This window comes from Pristis pectinata, chromosome 32 (assembly GCF_009764475.1).
Source record: "Pristis pectinata isolate sPriPec2 chromosome 32, sPriPec2.1.pri, whole genome shotgun sequence".
Classification (NCBI taxonomy): domain Eukaryota; kingdom Metazoa; phylum Chordata; class Chondrichthyes; order Rhinopristiformes; family Pristidae; genus Pristis; species Pristis pectinata.
The window spans coordinates 20,868,342-20,876,243 of record NC_067436.1 but is presented as its reverse complement, the minus strand read 5'-3'; the positions used below and the strand labels follow the sequence as shown (position 1 = coordinate 20,876,243).

The 7,902-nt window shown below is 44.6% G+C and overlaps 2 non-coding genes across 2 annotated transcripts; both read right to left on the bottom strand.

Moving 5' to 3' along the window:
• Positions 1–3,752: 3,752 nt before the first annotated feature.
• LOC127585361 (small nucleolar RNA U3) lies at positions 3,753–3,969 on the bottom strand. The gene has a single exon (XR_007958505.1). It is a non-coding gene; the product is annotated as a small nucleolar RNA U3 (small nucleolar RNA).
• A 3,088-nt stretch (positions 3,970–7,057) lies between these two features.
• On the bottom strand, positions 7,058–7,129 carry trnah-gug (transfer RNA histidin (anticodon GUG)). The gene has a single exon. It is a non-coding gene; the product is annotated as a tRNA-His (tRNA).
• Between the last annotated feature and the right edge of the window lie 773 nt (positions 7,130–7,902).

The window sequence follows — 7,902 nt, the reverse complement described above, 5'->3', positions numbered from 1 at the left end:
ACAGCACCAGACATCCAGGTTCTATCCTGACCTAAAGGGTTCTCTGTGAGTTTGCATGTTTTCTCTAAGAATGAGATTATTCATAAAACTGTTGCTTTTCTGTGTGGTTATTTTGATGTTATTTCTGCAGGTTTTATATTTTAGTCTTTTCACCACTGCTTCGCCAGGGGATCAGCCTGTAAAGTGATGCCTAGGCTGCTGGACAGTAGGATATGTTTCTCAATGACAGGAGGTGCACGAGTGCCCCAGAGCCACTTCCCAGCTAATTCTTTTCCATGTATGAGTGGGACCAATGTTTGGTTTCTCATCGCCACCCCATCTCCAAACCCCTAGCCCTGACTGCGAAAAATAAGATTCAAATCCAGTGGCATCTTATGGCACATAATTTATTTTCTGGGCAGAAGGTGAAAGGGTTTAGGTTTGTAGAAAATGTTTGTCTTGGATTCACTATCGAGTATTTTTAGAATCTGTAATGAGAGGAATGGCATTTCCTTTTGCTGAAAAGGAAGTAAAGTTTAAATCTATTATTGAAAACAACTCCCTATTTGCCTGTTTGAAATCAATGTCTTTATCTGCTGATCCTGCAGTAGCAGGAGACAATCTGTCATGAGTTAAGAACATCGAACACTACAGCACCGTACAGGCCAGCCAATGATGTTGTGCTGACATTTTATCCTGCTCTAAGATCTATCTAACCGTTCCGTCCCACATAGCCCTCCATTTTTCTATCATTCATGTGGCTATGTAAGAGTCTCTCAAATGTCCCTAATGTATCTGCCCCCACAACCTCTGCCGGCAGTGCGTTCCACGCACCCACCACTCTGTGTCTGGAAAATAGATTTTAATGATAAGTTGATAAGTAAGGACTTTGACCTAGTTTTATTGACAATACAAATTCTCAGAACAACAAATGGTTTTTAATGGTCCTTTCAAACACTCTGTTTCTTACCCTCAATTAAAGCTTTTGTCTGTCTCTGCTGCCAACACTCCCCCCACACTCCCTGCGATTCTGAGATGGGGGTTACCTTGGCCTTTCACAGTTCCCCTCAGGCTACTGTGCTACTGCTTTGTTGTATTAAGAAAATGAATTCTGTTAACCAGAGGGTGGGAATTCCTTGCAGCGGGAGGAGTTTGGAAACGAGGAGCATGGAAAGGAATTGGATCCATGCTTATTTTCATCTGCAAATGGAGATAAAAAGCAATAGATGGTTGAATAGGGCATACATATTGTGTACACAGACGATAAAAAGCATTTGACAAAGTACCATATAATAGATCGGAGCAAAATTGAAATCCACAAAAGGGGAAATGGTAGTGCAGGCATAATTGACTGAGGGGCAAAAAGCAAGCTGGAGATTTTATTCACTCTAACGACCAAGGCATAGATGGCTCTGGACCAAATCCCAGCCATGGGATTGGTACAGATGGGTACTATATGGTCAGCATAGACGTGTTGGGTTGAGCGACGGATTCATTTCCCATCTCTGGTCACCCTTCAGCCATGTTTCCATAATGGAAATTAGATCGTTCCCGTTTATACTGTTAACTCATCCATCTTGTGTAAATACTGCAAGTGTTTAGATATGGTAACTTCAACTTTGCCATTTTAACAGCATTCCTTACTTTGGCCTCATTTGCCACTTATGTTTGTTTCTACCATCTATTTTACTAACTACTTTTCCATCTTACAATTCCTGTATTGTTTCTCTTTCCTGAATTCTTGCTCCCATCCCACTGCCAAACTAGTTTAAACCCTCCCGGAGAGCACTAGCAATCCCCCCACAAACATCTTGGCTCCAGTCCTGCTGAGATGCAACCCATCACCCGGGGAAGATCCCACACCTTGGGCTGTTCATCCACACCTTTCAGGATGCTCTGCAGCCCTTCAGTGATATCCTTGACCCTGGCACCTGGTAGGCAACAGATGACCCTGGAACTACAGAAATGCCTGTCTACCCTCTAGCTATTGAATCTCTGATCACTGTTGTTCTCTCACTTGTCTTCTATCACTCCTGTGCAACTGAACCAGTCATGGTCTGAATGCAGTCCAGAGAGGAAAATCTGACAGTGACTCTGCACAACCTCCCTGCTCTTCTTAGTTGCTTGGCAGTCACCCATTCCCTCCCTGCCTTTGCAGTCTTAATCTGCGGGGTGACACCCCCTGGCCCATGCTGAACATGAAGATCCGGCCACGGTGATTCCAGCTGCTACTCCACTGCAGAACCTGCAGCTTGAGCTGCTGCAGGTGGATACACTTTCTGCAGACGTACGCATGGTACAGGGTGCGTGTTCGACTCAGCCAGTCCTGCCTTACCTTCAAAAAATGTCGTAAATACTCACCACCCCAACTCCTTGACTTGCACCTGATAAGTCAAAGCAAATGCTTTGTTTTGATCCTTCTGTGGACCCCAAGCACCAGCACCCCCTTCTTGACCAAAGTCCCTAAGCTCACTAAAGCCCACACCAGAGGACCACTGTGCATTAGGGATTCAGGAGTTATGGAACTGTGAATATAGCAGAAGTTAATTCAAACCAGAATCAGTCTTCAGTTAATGTAAGCTGCGAGCAGTAATCAGTCTGAAGGTAAAAGGACAGCTTATAAACAAACAGCACTGTCCACAGAGCAGGCCCACAGCAGGGGCTGGCTGCTCAAGAGATATGGTTTGCAAAGGTGAAGTAACCATGAGACGATCTCCTCTGCATCAGCCAAACGTCAGACAATGGTGTTAATTGACTGACAGCAAACCAGGCAACTATGGCAAAACCGGGTTGATGTTGTCACCCAGCACATCAGACATGGTCACAGGCAGATTTGCTGAATCAATAGTTTGGATATTTGTGTATTTAGAGAGTCAGTCCTCACATTAGTTTTGGGTGTCTGGTATCTCTGTCCTCGGACGTTTTCAGACCATCCATGTCAATTACTTTGTCCCAGCAAAGTTGTTTGAACATTCAGAGGTACCTCCATATGTAACTCAATGGCAGCATTGTCAGACTCAATTTTTTTTATTATTCCATAATAAAAGACAAACTATATACAATTATAAAACAGTGCAAGCCTTTACATTCTTGTACTGATCATTCATTAGTGTTACCTTTTTATCAGACTCAAAATATTGAAGTAAACGATGTCATTGTAACTATTGAGATTGTTACCTTCGATCACCTGCTGTTACCTTTGATCTTAAGGGCATAAAATGTGAGACTATTGAGAGGGTCTCTAGGAGAACGCTTGTGGTGATGAATAAAGACTTCTTTATAGCCAGCTTCAGTGCCTCTCACGTGACTCAGATCAGTCACAACAAGGCACGAACCAAGACAGAAATGAAGGACCCTCAGGCCATCCACGAACTGTAGAAGGATTGGATGCCCATGATGCAGATGAGCACATTGTTGGGTAGATGACATCAGAGTGTTTAATTATTATCACTGACATATGATGTGAAATTTGTTGTTGATATGGGACTGGGGGAAAAAGGATACAGTGAAAGGAGGAAGAGAAGTTCCACGGAGTTTGAAGAGGCTGGAACAATTAATATAGACATTCTTTCCAGTTAATTTTGAGGACAGAGAAGCTGGACAGTTATGGACTGACTGAGAAGGAAAATTCTGAGAAAATAACATCAATCCCAGGGCTGCGGTTATTTCAACACGTGTGTGTTTGAAGCTGGCATCCGGTATTACGCGGGTTTTCCGAACTCACTTCGAAAACAACTAAAACACTGATTTCTGTTTTTATAAAATAAAGAGTAACCATTCAGACTGCGTGTTCTCCCTCCGCCCCTCCTGCAATAGGAGAGGGGAACGGTCATCAATGTCCTCCAGCCATTGCATAAAGCAAAGCTCGGGGACTGCTTCGCGCTCAGGAGAAAACGCTGCAGCTCCTCATCATGGTTACTAGACCGAACCTTTTAAGTGCCACAATTCTCAGTCACTGACTATAGAAATGATCCTTAAAAGTATAGTCTTACTTCAGCATTGCCGCTGCGCTGCCCTCCATCCGAGCAAAACACTTTTAACTTACAACGACCCATGACCTTCTCCTCAGCTATTTACAAATTCCCAGAAGGAATTAAAGAAAAGTGCGTTAAATCTCTTTTCATCCTTTCTAAACTTACTAATAGTGTGTGTGTGGGGTGGAATTTTATTTCTATTCTTCAAACTTTACCCAGAAGGCATGAAAAATTTGCATAAATTAGCAACCAGCCTCCAGCCACTGGTTGCTCTGTATCCGAAATTATTCCGGCAGTTTTCCGGATCTAATCTATTTGTAACAGTCGAGAAAAGCAAGCGACGCGCTTCCTATCAACTTTCTGAATTTACAGCCACATGAAAAGAAATAAATTGTCTCTGTTCCGTTCGACAAGAAATTCCCGGCCGGAGACATCTGTTGGCTTCCGCTGGTATTACAGCAAGACAGCTGCATCAGCTGGAGGTGGCCTTGGATTCAGCGCCACACATTCACACCCTGCCTGCGATCCAATCTAGCAGATACTTACTTAGCAGGAGAGATGTGACCTACCAAGGGTTGAATAGGTTTTTCAGTAGAAAAAACAGAAAGCATTTTAGGTCCAGGAGGGTTTAGGATCTAAAAGGTTAACTGTTTATCTTTTCCCAGTTGCTGCCTGACTTGCTGAGTGTTTCCAGGTGTTTATTTTGGTTATTATTTGTTTTTACTCAGGTTTCCAGGATCTAATCAAACTCAATGCCTCATCCAAAGTCCTCACTGGAAAAATTAGAGGCAAAGTGTTGCGATGCCTTCAGCAACCCTGCAGATGGAGCAGTTTGCCAATGCATCTGATCTAAACCAAATTGGTCAATGTAGTCCAGAATCTCTTTTCCTAAATACTCACCGTTAGTCCACTAGAATCATGCCTCTGTGCTTCTCTCCTCACTGCTTCCTGCTGGCAAGTCATAGAATCATAGTTTCTTACAGCAGGCAAACACAGAAAATAGTTTGTGTTGTATGCCATTTTAGAGAGGTGTCTGAGTGGGGATAACCACAAGTCTTTGGGTAGGTCTCAGAGGCAGGGAGGGAAAGATTGTTGTGGGGATTGCTCCTGCCAAATCCTTTGATTTCAACTGCCTATTGGGCCCACAGGGGCAGCAGAACCTTAGACTGTTGTCCTTCACCACAAAGCCTTGCGGTGGCTTCACCAAGCTTCAGTGCATCCCTTAGCACGTATTCCTGCATTTTGGAATATGCCAGTCAACACCATTCCCGCACAGATATCTTGTGGCACTGGAAGACCAACGAATTTAGGACAGACCAAGAGTAGCTGCGAGACAGAGGACTGTCTGATTTATGGGCTTTTCCCAGCGACTCGCATCAAGACAGACATCAAGTGCTGCTGGAAGATCATCAACTCGGTGAAAGATGCACTTTGGTCTGTCCAAAACTTGTTGGTCATCCAGTGCAAGATAATGTCCATAAGGGAATACTGCCGACTGGCGCCTCCCAAGGTTCAGGAGTATGTGCTGAGGGATTCACTGAAGAAGATTTTTTTCAACAGCCTCCCTACAACTGACAATCTGCTGGAGGAACTCAGTGAGTCAAGTAGAATCTGTGGGAGGAAAAGAATTGTTGATGATTCAGGTCAAAACCCTACATCAGGACCCGAAACGTGAACAACTCCTTTCTCCTCACAGATACTACTTGACCAGCTGAGTTCTTCCAGCAGATTGTTTGTTGTTCCAGATTCCAGTATCTGCAGTCTCTTGTGCCTCCCTACAACTGAACATAGAACAGTACAGCACAGGAACAGGCCCTTTGGCCCACGATGCTGTACTAAACTAATTAAACAAGTAGTTAAATGCCTAGCTAAACTAATCCCTTCTGCCTACACAATGTCCATAATCCCTCCATTTTCTGCACATTCATGTGCCTATCTAAGACCTTCCTATATGCCTCTATTGTATTTGCCTCCACTACCAACCCTGGCAGTGCATTCCAGGCAACCATCATCTTCTGGGTAAAAAACTTGCCCTGCACATCTCCTTACCCTCTCTCACCTTAAATGCATGTCCTCCAGTATTACACATTTTGCCCCTGGGAAAAAGATACCAGCTGTCTACTCTATCTATGCCTCTCATAATCTTATAAACCTCTATCAGGTCTCGCCTCAGCCTCCGCTGCTCCAGAGAAAACAACGCTAGTTTGTCCATCCTATCCTCATAGCACATGCCCTCTAATTCAGGTGACATACTGGTAAACCTCTTCTTTATCCTCTCCAAAGCCTCCACATCCTTCTTGTAACGGGGTGACCAGAATTGAATGCTTTCTCTACATGTGGCTGAACCAGAGTTTTATAAAGCTGCAACATAAATTCCTGACTCTTGAACCCAATGCCTCAACTAATAAAGACAAGCAAGCTTTTTTACCACCCTATCGAACTGTGCAGTCACTTTCAGGGAGCTGTGGAGTTGGACCCCCAAGATCCCTGTGTACATCAACACTGTTAAAGGTCCTGCCATTAACAGTGATCTTTACATTTAATCTCCCCAAAGTATAACACCTCACACTTGGCCAGATTAAATTCCATCTGCCATCTCCCCGCCCATATCGCCAGCTGATCTATACCCCACTGTATCCTTTGGCAATCTTCTATGCTATCCACACCACCACCAAGTCTTTGTATTGCCTGTGAACTTACTAACCCACCCACCTACGATATTAATTGACGAGACAGTTTTTCCCCCCAAAAAATATAGAAACATTTTCTCAGAGTGGAGATGGAGAGGATGTTTCGTCTTGTGGGAAATCTCTAATTTGGGCTCACTGTTTGAAAATAGAGAATTACCTGTTTAAGACGGATATAATCTTATTCAGACAGAGCAGAATCGAGGGGGCAAGTGGCCTCATCCTGCTCGATTGTCCATGGGAGAGGCTCAGTACTTATCATCGGCACTTCCTCCTCAAATTGTCAAACCGCTTCTCTTTCTTATTAAATTTTCTTAGAAAAAAATTATTTTGAAATTGTAAATTAAAATTATGCCTTTGCATTGAAAAATTATGAAAAGAGTTGGCTCCCAATGCCGTGCCATTGCCTCACCGCAATGCCGTGACTCGGATTCGAACCGAGGTTGCTGCGGCCACAACGCAGAGTACTAACCACTATACGATCACGGCGAGCTACTCAGGAGCCGAGGGCCTGCCCGGAGCCTCGCTACAAGACACTGCAACACGAACGCTGAGCTAACCGATGACGTAATAACGTCTCGTCCCTGGGGACGCTGAGAAGCGACGAGTCTGCGCAGTAAAACAAACTACGACTCCCGAGACGCGTATCGCCGGCCGCGCATGCGCATTGCTATCATAGAATTGGCTTCTTCCCGTCCCGGATTGATCCTGGTCCCACTCGCACCGCGTGCCCCGGTAACCTCAGTCTCTCACTGTCCCGGCCCCACTTACTGCATTTCATCCCACGCCGCATTAACCTTCACTACTCTCCTGATGCTCCCCCCAGCCCCCCAGCGATGTGACTCTAGAGTGACTTCTACATAACCCCTCTGGCCCCAATCCCTCTCACCTCCTCAATTCACTGCCCCTCCCTGAGATTGCTCCCACTCATCCATTTGCTGCTGCTGGTTTGGGGTGATATTGCAACAACCCAGGGGGCTCCTGTCTGCCTCATCCAGATGCAAGGGTTTTGCTCCTCAAGATGCCTCAGAGATGACAGAAAAGGGAACATGCAGATAGAATTGATCCAGGACCATGTTCCCAGCACACTCCAAGGTTCAAGGATATGTGCTTTTTCCCCCAAAAAATATGCTTAATTCATAAAATATATAGTAATACATTAGGCACGTGTAATCATCTTCATTCCCTGTACCAGGCAATTCAGTGCTCTCAATTGCAATAGATCAGAGTCACTACCTTTCATCTCCAAATATTCCATGAGT